This window comes from Centruroides vittatus, unplaced genomic scaffold (assembly GCF_030686945.1).
Source record: "Centruroides vittatus isolate TY-2023 unplaced genomic scaffold, ASM3068694v2 contig_754, whole genome shotgun sequence".
NCBI lineage: Eukaryota > Metazoa > Arthropoda > Arachnida > Scorpiones > Buthidae > Centruroides > Centruroides vittatus.
In genome coordinates, this window is record NW_027122490.1 from 1107934 (window position 1) to 1120481 (window position 12548).

General features: G+C 24.9%; 1 pseudogene; it reads left to right on the plus strand.

Annotated features, from left to right (window-relative positions):
* Positions 1 to 277: 277 nt before the first annotated feature.
* Positions 278 to 10832, plus strand: LOC136981404 (ileal sodium/bile acid cotransporter-like; annotated as a pseudogene).
* The last annotated feature ends 1716 nt before the right edge of the window (positions 10833 to 12548 follow it).

Genomic DNA, 12548 nt, shown 5'->3' on the forward strand with positions numbered 1-12548 from the left:
TAGAAACAACAGAAAAAAAAATTTAGCGGTTATCATCTTCCAGAAGTGTGCACATATATAATATAAAAAAAATCTTTTAATCATCCACAAAACCTTTCCCAATAACCAGTCTGAGATGCAACTCTTTCTGGAAAAACAATGATGAAGAAGTTTCTTTCATTCTATTGGTTAAACCGCTTAATTCAGGTGTTGCGTCATGAAAGTAACAGTTAACACGTGGTACTGCACGCGTATAAAACAGTACCGTTGTCGCTTAAATTATTCAGTATAGCAAGACTCAAAAACGTGTCTTAGACAACCTTCGTCATTTTATCTAAAAAAATGGCATTTAATATTACTACGGAACTAGTTACTATACTCAACGAAAATGTTACGAATATCTTATCGACGGTTAACGACAGTACGACTTATAATACGATATTAGTCGGATCTCCACCCCTGAAAATCGCTCACGATATTTTAATAGTAGTACTCTTAGTAGCTGTCATGTTTTCTATGGGCTGTCACATCACAGTGTCCGAGGTAAGGCTTTTTCTCCATATCTTTTTAATCGATATTGCTAATATTAAAATTATTTTAAAATAAAGAGATATATTTATAATAAATCAAATCACGTTATAAGTTATAATTTTGGATATTCACAACAAAAAATGAAATGACTTCTTAGAAACGTCCGTTGAACCATTTGCCTATTTTGCTCTTCCTTCAGGTAGGCTCAACACTAAAACAGGTTTCTGCAACTCTCTATAAAATTTTAGACAATTACCAAGCCATTTACAACTCTAATGTTGTAGACGTTATTCGTAACGTTATTCTATATATAAACGGTATATATTATCCAACTTAAGGAAAATATGATTAAAAAAATATTTTGAGGAATTTGTTTAAAATGGCCAAAAGGTTTACGATTTTGCAAGATGTTAGTTTATTGTTCAAATTGCGAACGATAATTAAGAGATAATAGAACTTGATTGAGTCATTTCGCATTCATTCAATGGCAAATTTATTAAATCAAACTAATTTTGCTATAGAAAAAAATTGTTATATCATTTAATAGCTTCTCCCTAAGTTTTATGACTTAATTAATAATAGAAAATTGTTATAATTGGATAGTCGGCGTACAGCTTTAAGGATCCGTAGGAAAAAAAAAATTCAAATAATATTTAAAAGAATTTGCTTTCAAAATAAACATTTGCTATATAATCGTTAGTTAAGTTTTATTTTTATTATTATTACCTGTATTATTCTTTATTATTTATAAAGTTACAGAATTTTTGTATTTTTAAACTAAACTTTTTATTGTTAAATGTTCTAAAAATAAATTGTAATCAATAATTTGCAACTCGATGAATTTACAGAATTAAACAAAAAATGTTTAACTGCATCTCAATTTTCACATTTAATTTTGTAGCTTTGTCTAAAAGAAACAGAATATTTATTAATTTATTCTTGTTTCTTTTATATTGTTCTTTCGTGTGAGAAATTAATGCATAAGAAATAAATTACAATATTTAAATTGTTATTATACTTATTGTATTTTGTGACGTAACATTGGCAAATAATAACAATAATTAATTATAAAACTCATTAAACTTAAGAATTAAATTGAAAAATGTTTTTTAGATTTCGAACATAAAATTGCTTCGTGCAAAACATTTGTAAAAATTATTTATCTACATTTTTATACTGATTGATTGACTCCCTGAAAAATAAATTAAAAATGAGTTTATTAGTAGTCTTCGATAACAAATAATTAATTACGCTTGAACTGTACTCATACTAATGTTGTGAAATAGTAACAATATTAAATCGTTAAATTATCAGTAAGGTTTGGAGTAAAAAACAAATTTCTATAGATAATGTCCAATAGTAACTTTAATACAATATAATTAACAAATTGTAAGCATTAACGGGAGAAAATTAGTCTTGCTTTAATTCATTTATTCAATAATAAATTTGCAAATAGTTAAATTTTTATTTACTTAACTATTTTCAGTTACTCTTTTTTTTATTTCAGTTTCTTTTGTTACATACTTTTATTTATTTATTTATTTATTGTAAGGTTAGTGGGGTTTCTCTGTGACATGGCTTAAAAACTAGTATAAATAAAAACCGTTAAATTAAATGTTAACACCATATTCAATTTTTTTTACGCGTAGTTTAACGTTACAAGTCATGAGAGATTACCAAAGATTTAAAGTGAATTCATATTAATTAAATAAAGAAAGTGGAAGTAAATAATTATAATGAAATCGTAAAAGTTTTTGCTGAAATGCATTTTTAATGAATAAAGAAAATAAAATAAGGCAACAAACAGAACTTTTTAAAGCATTGTTAAAAAGATTATTTAAAATGAATAAAAAGTAAACATTAATTCGCGAGATACCTTGATCTTGAAACTTTCGTTGCCATTGTATGTTAATTAGATTATTATTTCTAATGTAAATATTATTAGGTTCAGAAAATAAATAGATAAGGTTGAAGAATTTTTTGAACAAATGGGATATGAGCGGAAGGAACGAATAAACTAAAATAGCAAAAATGACTCCAGGCTCGAGTCTTTTTCGCTACTTAAAAGAATTCTGTGGAAGGTTTTAGTATTTATTATGATTTGAAAAAAGGATTTGAGATTTATGGTGCATGTCAAATATTCGACCTAGTTTTTTAAATAAAGATCAATATATATTTATATACATAAATATATATTTTTTCAAACCGTTTTTAAATATTCACTTTTTTTTAGTAAAGTTGTCCGATCGCGAAAATATTTACTTACACATTCTTACAAACGAATGTGAAAGTCGTCTTTTAATTCTACAGCTTTAAAAGAGGTCATTTTATACCTCGTGGGTGCAGTCAATAACCTCGGTATATATAAAAGTAAAAATATTATTTTTCTTAATTATCAAAATATGGTTCTTTTGACATAAAATTCCAGATAGGACAAATAAAAACAACAATGGCATTTCTAGGCTATTGTTAATACTAATGAACCTTCAATATGTATCTGTACAAATATGGAAATATGTACACTATGTCATTAACAAATATTAACCCCTTTAACTGAAATTATAATTTCTTGATAATCTTGTTTTAGGTATGGCAACATATAAAAAAGCCTATTGGTGCCTGTATAGGAATGTGCAGCCAATTCATTTTACTTCCTTTAGGAGCCTTCTGTTTGATCTTAGGCTTGAAACTAGACCCTCTTCATGCAACGGGAATGCTGGTTTTGTCGTGTAGTCCCGGAGGAGTCACTTCTAATATATTCACGTATTTCTGCGACGGAGACGTATCTTGAGGTAAGTACACTTAAACTGAGATAATGATTTTAAACGATACAAAACGATCAATAATATTCTCATTTATACTCTAACAGTCTGACTAATTGATGAATCAATATAAATTTCTTAAACGCTCTAAAAGTTCTGTGAACAATTACCTGTTATTTCAGTCATGAAAAGCAAAACTGATAAATCGAGTCCGAAAATAACTTTATCGCTAAATTATTTTCTTCCTTGAATTTTTACCATTATAAAATCTGTCTTGATTAGTAAATAAATCTACCTTGAACTTCTGACCATATAAGTTTCGCCCGAAGGACTTCATTTCCTTTCCTTTAGTATCAGTTTGAATCGCTAATGAAATATGAGCACGAGTATTCTTTCATCAATTGGATTCAATGGTATTTGAACATCAGATCCATGCAGAACTTCAGTAACAATTAAATTTTGAAACTATTTTTAATAAGAAAATATTTTTAAAAATCTATTTTTAATATTGAATGGATGATTAAATTAAAATATACCACAAAAAATATTTTTTCAATACTTATTTATATTCGATTGCGTATATGACCATAATAAAGATTAAGAAGAACAAACTGTCTAAACGGGAACTTTCAAGGTCATATCTCTTCCGAGAAGATCAGGTGGTTGACGTTTGTGTGTATTAAACATAAAATACTAGGTTATTTAGAAAGAAACCACAGGGTAATAACCTTCGTGCAATAAATTTAATTCTCAATTTATCGGTTACGTTTATTATATTTTATAAATGTTATTCTAACTAAGTTAATTGAAGAAAAAAGAATGACTCACCATGCGAACAATTCTGTACGATGGGATATTTGTTGACATTCGATTCTTAATAACGTTAGATGGTCATTTAAATCAAAGAACCGAAACAAAACTTTGGTAACTTCACGTGCTAGGTGTAAAAAAATCATTTTCTAATTTATACGGTCTATTTATTAAGTTATTTGTTTAAATTTTATTAGATTGATACATTTTGTAATTAAATAAATGACTTTAAAATTTAAAACTTAAAAGATTATAAATATACTTATGTATTATTAAACTTACTTTCTTGATTTTCTCTTATCTATCGAATATCATTTCATTTTATTACCAAATTTAAACGCATCAATAAATGTCGCAGAATATATCCTTATTTTTCTATTAAATTATTTTAATACAAAAAATAACGGTTTTACGATATCAATATCCTTATTGCACCATTACCTGTAAAAGATGCAATTTCTTATGCAATCGTACATTCGTACTCTAGAAACAGATTATGCCAACTCAAATTTCTTATATAGACATTTTACTTTAGGTCATAGACCTACATGTTGCAAGATCTCTTCTATTTTTTTACTTCAACTATGTAATACTATTTTTTAGGGATAACAATAAAATTATTTGTAATATAGGAACTTAAAAATGATTATACCTATATGAATATAGATAATATATTCAAATAGCTTTTATGCTGCGATAAAGGCTGTTTTCATTCTATTATCTTTTAATTTAGCATATTTTATAACATTAAAAGTTTTATAGTAATATTTGTATTCTTAGTCTTATTTATTAAATAATTAAAAGGTAGTTTGTATATAAATTGTGCAAGAACGTTTCATACATCTTCCATTAAGATACATAATTTATACAATATAAAAATAACTTTCAAGAAAATAATTCGATTATATATTTCCAAGCATCGTTTAAGAGATAATTGCTTTCAAGCAAGTTTTACACGAATACAAAAGGAAAATTTTGAGCAAAACTCGATTGAATATAAATTTTTCAATTTTCAGAAAGGGAGTTTTATATGGGATTTTCCTTTCGACCTTGTGCATTTAATATTTCTTCAAAGACAAAAAGAAAAATAATAAAAATTAAAAAATTCAATAACATTAATATGCATAATAAGTTACTTATCGTTAAAATATTTCTCAATTAAAATAATTTTATGTAATTATATAATCTGTTCGTCACGTTTGATTTAAGAAACATAATCTAGGGATTTAAAATTTAAATTGTGCCACAGACATTAACGGTAAAAGAAAAAATTTGTTTTTGTTTTAAACTTTTTTGCTATCACAGACGATGACGCAGATCTTTGGAACTGTTATTGCTGTATAATAACAGAAAAAAATTGCATATTCGACTCAAATGAAATCATAGTACGATTAGTCAAGATTTTTAATTCATGATAGAATCAGTCACTGTAACATACGCTAACTCCTAGTTTATTTTTACTTTTTGCATTTATTTTTCTTTTTTCTTTTAAAATACAACAGATTTGTTTAAATAGAGTTAATGTAGAAAATGAAAGCAATTTAATCTTTGTCCTTTATCATAGGAAGGTTATTTTATCTAATAGTATGACAAAGAACTAATTTGATGCGAATTCATATACAATAAACGGCAATTATTTTATTTCTAACTAGAAAAAAGTTGCAAAACTGATCATTACTTCTAAAATCACATAAAATCGTATATATAATATTTGATTCTCTGAATTTCTTTAGTAATAATTATATATATACATAAGGCTATATAAGATAAATATTTAAAATTATATACACACTATATATATATTATTATTACAATTATTTCACGATATTTAACATATATATACTATTTTTATTTTATCCTAGTTTTCAATATTGATACTATAATTTTTAAATATTAATTGCACTTTTCTTCTGGAAATAAGGTTATAAAGCTAGCATAAACCAGTATAAATTCAAATATATAGGCCTATATATGGTTAATGGTTTATATATATACACCCTAATACCCCGAGATACACAGGGTATGTAAGAGTAACAAATATTTAAGGTAGACAATATAACATATTAGCACTTTATCATGTTAGAGAAGCATTTATTCTTTCTAACCCGTTAAAAAATACGCTCTTAGCAACAAGTTATACTTATTTATGTGTACTTTTCAAAATTATTTGCAAATATTTAAAACTGAAATGATTAAATTATTGAATAAAATTATAAGACGAAAATTAATTAAGAGATATATATCTATTATATATATATATAAAGTTAAGAGAACAATTTCAAAAGGGATTAACTTATTATATTTGAAAGGCTAATATTAAAAAAATATTATAATTTTAAATACAAATCATTTCTTACATTTATATTTTATATTAATCGTTCGTATATAGTTAAGTTTTCCACGATAAATGTCGATAACTATTTCTAAATAGAAAACGAATTATTAATATTGGAATAGTTTAAATATTAGAAAATCCGTATTTTATTAACGTGTGCTAATTGATATGAAATTAAATAACTATTAAAGAACTTGAAAGGAAATGAATTACTTATTTTACAGCACTGAATTCTTATAAATTATTTTGTATGCATGTACCGTAGACTTAGTATTAGGAAAAAATTTTCAAACAGGTTTTTTCGTTTTTCAAATTTTTTAATTTATTATAAAGCGAGTTTTTCTTTACCTTTCGTGTTATGATTCATTATTTCAACCAAGACATATATTAAATAGAGTTATTTATAACTCAACATAACACAAAGTAGTAAAGATTATAGCAGACAGACCTTTAATTAAAAATTTCAACAAATTTATAAAAATATAAATCATTTCGTCACAAGATAAGTGAGTCGAATAAAGTAAAAATCAATTAGTTTGTAAAAGAATAAAAATTGAATTTATTTAATACTTTCCAAGCATAAAAGTAAAAGAAAGCGGGATATCTTAACGGTCTTTTTCAAATGCAATTTGTTTTTATACGTTTAAAATCAATTTGATTCGAATCGATTTAACCGTTTTTCTGATATTTAGACAAAAAGAAAATAATTTGCTTTTTATATTATGATGTAGATAAGCTCTTTAACATACATTTTAAAATTTTACTTATGACTCAGCTTTATGTATGTACTAATTATATATATAAACACATATTTAAGTCAAGTATATATATATATAATACATTTTTTTAGAATTTTTAGAAAATAATATATTTATATATATTTGAAAATTCTTTGAAACTTTATGTACGTTTTTAAAAATAATTTTAAAGTAAAATATCTACAAAATTAAATAGTTCAATATAAATCAGAGTAAGATATTATTCTGTTAATTTTTTAGACCGTTTCGTATCCTACTTTTTCTAAGTGTTTTAATTGATAACAATTATTTTTTAAGTACTCTTAATTTGATGATTTTGCAACAACTGTACGTTAAAACTGTCTTAACAGTTATTTAATATTATGTGTACCAATCAAAGATTTGCGCTGTTTATTATTTTTTATTTTTAACTTAATCAACTAAAAGTAAACTATATCAATCAAATTACTTTTGTCAAAAAATACTTTGAATAAAACTTTAAAAAAAAAAAATAAGTTTTTCTTAAAGTTTTAAAACAAACATATCTCAAGAGATAAAAATTCCTATTGTAATCATTAGAAACATAAATAATTCTTCTTCTATACATTTGTTTTCGTGAAAAATATTTGTTGTTTATTTACTTTAATTATCGAATTAAGTAAATGTTTATTATTGGAAACTTATTTTTGAAATAATAATTGATAACCTTTAAGGTCCGTGAACATGATTAAGAAATGTATTTATTAAAAGAAGAAATCTTTACAGTTTTCATTGCTATTGAATCAAACTAAAAACATTTGATTTTAAAAAAGAAATATCATTATAGAATACATGCAATCAAATATCGATTATGAATGTAATTTTTTTATGTAAACTTTTCTTTTTTTCAGTGTTACAATGACCACCTGTTCGACTATTGTGGCTTTGGGAATGATGCCATTTAACATGTGGCTTTACAGTAGCAGCTTGCAAACCAGCAAAATGGTTATTCCTTATGACAAAATGACTATTTCTTTGGCCGCCGTTACTACCCCCGTAGCAGCAGGAATGTTGTTTCGATGGAAATTACCAAAAATGGCGCCGTATGTCACTAAGGTAGTTTTCATTCATTCGAATTAAGATAATAATCCAAATTTAATGGAATAAACAAATCGAGCAATCCCTTTCAAATTATTAAATTTTAGTGAAATTTTTAAAAATTATTATTATCTATTTATTTATTTATTTATTTTTTATAAAGATTTAAACCAAATTATTGCTTATGATCAAGTTCACCCTGAGCATTTCTTGCTATTAAACCAGTTTTTTTTGAAGGACAATCCGTTTACATATTTTACCTCTAACAATAGGTTTATATTCATAAATATTTAGAAACTCAATTTAAACGTTTGTCTTCGAGTGTAGATAATGAATATTTAGATATTTTTAGTTGATTAATTATTCAAAAGATGGCGACACCCGTGATTTAAAACCCAAAACAGTTTTAGCACGTAATTTTTAATATTGTGTAGTAAGATATTATCAAAACGGAAAATAAGTAAATTAAATAATTTGTTTATAATATAAAATGATTATTTATTCATTTATTTTTAGCATTTTTGAGAAAGTTTTAACCCTGACCCGTTTATTAAAAACCTTTGTTACTATTAGCGCTACTAGTGTGAGCGAAAGGAACTATTTTCCGTGCATTTCCTCGTCGAAGGTCGCATGTGTTATTGTTCATTGTCACGTGACCTGTGTTAGTGATACCGCTTGGTACGATTAGAATAATCGCTACGCATTGTGTCTCTAAAATAATAACTTCCGACATTACTAAATTTATGACAAATAAATGACATAAATATCTCTTTATACTTTACAGATCGGCAGTTATGCGGGATTCGCCATTATTTTTATCTGTCAAACTATGGAGCTAATCGTCTTTCCTGATATATTCGACGGAATCGGATGGCAATTTTACGTGGCGCTATTTACATTGCCCAGTTTGGGTTTGCTCCTTGGTTACGGCCTGGCTGCACTTTTCAGACAACCAAGTTGTGTAAGAAAAACGATCGCCATCGAATGCAGCATCCAGAATATTGGCACGGCCCTTACTGTTATTTCTTTATCATTTCCTCTAAAGGTATAATAAAATTTACATATTTTCTAACAAATCTCTTAATTTTAACAATTTAAATTCTTTTATATATATATATATATATAGCTTCAAAAAGATATCCTCGCTTTCCCCTGGCTTTATTCCATACCGTTATTGACAACCGTGACGGTATGCTGCGCTTCGTATCAAATATATAAACGTAACTGCTTGAAGAAAACAGATGACAACGATGATTTCGAGAAAAAGAATGGTTAGTTACCTTCTTGCTTAAATTTACATATATCTTTTTTTTTTGTTATTTTCTTATTTATTTCTTTATCTTTTTATGTTTTAGGTCATCTTACTTGCGAACATGTCACTAGCAATGAAGAAACTGTTGCTTTTATGATGGATCACGTGAAACAAGAAAAATTATCATCAGTCTAATTGTTCACCTTAATATTCAAGTTTCAACAACAGTTATTCCATATATATATATATATATTCTCTCAAAGCATTTCGTGAAAATTTGAGGGAAATATTATCTAAAATCGTCAGTTTAATGACGGTTTATTTTATATATTATCATTAATCATGAATTTTATTTCTGTGTCATTCAGATGATACGTGATCATTCTGAAACATACATATCCTACCACTTAAAATGACGGATTATTCTGTTATTTTTTAAACGAAATTTCATTATTTTTCATTTCCTGAAGAATCTCAATCATATGATATTTCCTATTCTAGAAGATGCGGGTTTCTTTTTTTTTTAATGTGAGATTTACATTTAGAATATTTTTAAATAGTAATATGGGGGAAAAATTGTTTGAACTGACCCTGTTGTTCTCTTATAATAAGTTTTACGTGTATGTGAAATAATCAATCAATGGGGAAAAATTTCTTTCGATAGTTGAATGTAAATACTGGGGGTCGGTTCAACTTACTTTTATATATATTTATTATATAATAATTATTGAATGTACTTATTTTATTATTTTTATGTTTAAAAAATCATTAAATGAAATATTAAAAAGTATCATGTTCCTTATTAAGACATTTTTATGGCATAATTTTGTTTCTGTATAGTTTTTAAGGTATTTATTAATGAAAATATGTTTGATATATTAATATAAATACCTCATGCTTTATAAAATGTTCATATATTTTTATAACATCAAAATAATTGACAAATTTGAATTTTTATATAATTTTATAATGTAATTTTTAATTATATGACGAGTTAGAATTTCTAGCATATTGATCATTGCTGATAGAGAAACTACTTTATAAATTTTATTGTTATTAATTAATAGCTTATTTTAAGATTATGTAGCAATTTACGCTTGAAATATTTCAGGAAAATACGACAATTCCGATAATGAAATGTTAATTTTATTTTTTGCACATAAATAACGTTAAAGAGCAAATTAATAATAATGAACTGAACAGTTCAAGGAACGTAACAAAATTATGTTAACTGCCAAGCAGTATATTTAAATGCAATATTCATTTTTTTAAATACTGTAATGTAATGTAATTGTTATTAACAAGTAAAAAATTTGTTAAAATATTTCAGAAAATATTAAAAATATATTGTATAATTTAATCAGAAGTCATTTTAATTTTTTTCTAAAGTTTATCATAAAATATGACATGAAAATAAATTAATTTTAACGTTTATAGAAAAAGAAATTTTAAAATATTTTTAGAATAATGACATATATATTATTTTTATACAACTGTTCAATTGAATCATTATTGTGTGCATAGTTTATGTTGGTTTCTCGTTCCTTTTATAAATTTACAAATGGTTAATTAAAATTATTTTCCTTAACTTTGTCTACTGTATAAATCCGTATTGTATGAGCTTAAATTCTTTCATTCCTTTCCTAGTTCCATTTCAATTATTAAATATTATTTATTATAATTGTTTCTTTATTAATTTCCGAATCTATAATAAATTAAGTCAAAAAAAAAAAATAATAATCAACAACTATCATCTTATTTAAGAAAAACCAAATAATTTTCTGTAGATGCGCTGATAATTGGGATATGATAATACTTTTGGGAGAGACACTATAAACTTCTCTAAACAAAATATTTATATAAATTAGATTTCTACGTAACTAATACATTCATTACCGCGTAGAATATTATTGCTAAAGAATATGCATTATCAGATTAGTTTTTAGCAATTCAACACAACTTATTTTATATCATATAAAACTTATCGCCAATTTTGTAATTTAATTCTTTTTATATGCAGATCAAGTTTTACTTAATACAGATTTCTCTAATAAATATAGTAAATTTTTTTAAAAATAATTTTATCATAAATTTCTAATCTTTTTAAATTCCTTAAATCCTGTTTATATATTATATTGTTCTTTTATATCTATTTAAAACTTCGGATCTTCTTTCAGTTCACAAATCATGAACTTTAACTTAAGCTTATCCATATTTTTTCTTTATTTTTTGAAAATATTTCATGTTTCAATTGTTTAAATGTTTCAGTTAAGTTTATACTGTATATGATCACAATGTAAGCTTATCTAACAGAACATTACGAAGCTTAAAATCACAGAAAAAAACCCAAGTTAAAAAAATATTTTTTTATTTTATATTTATTTTTTCCGATGAATTATTTGTTTCGACTTGAATCAGCATTTTTCTATCTGACAATGTAAACAGAAAATTTAAATAAATTATTTAAATGTTTACACGAAAAAGGCATAAATAATTAAACATGAGAATGTATTTAAAATGATATTTCAAAATGAGTCAAAATGGAAAATTGGAATTTCAGTATAATAATATAAGAAATAAAGTTTTCACAAATAGCAACATTTTCTGCCATTCACTAAAACAATAGAGTTTTTTTTTTAAAGTTATTTAGTAAATAGCTTTAAAAGTCTCTTGTTAATAACGAGCTTTTTCTATTAAATCTCTCTGAAACTTTTTATGATGAAGTCTCCAATGCATTCAAAACACACTGCTATTTTTAAGATTCATGGAAGGTTAATGGGCTAGAGTGACATAGTCATTCTATTCGGTTAATGCTGTTTATTTCAAAATGTTATTCAGTTGTCTAATTCGGTGATATCAAAAGTTGAAGGATCAAGGTAAGTCGTTAGAAAAGTAACAGGCTATACCGGCAAATTACAAAACCTTCTATTCTAATAAAGAAAAAAAAAAAAACATTAGCTCAAAATCAGACATACAGTATAATAAATGTAGTAATATGTCATTTTAAACACTAAATTTTATAACAACATACTCAAATTAAATTTTTTGTTACAAGTACTACTTTT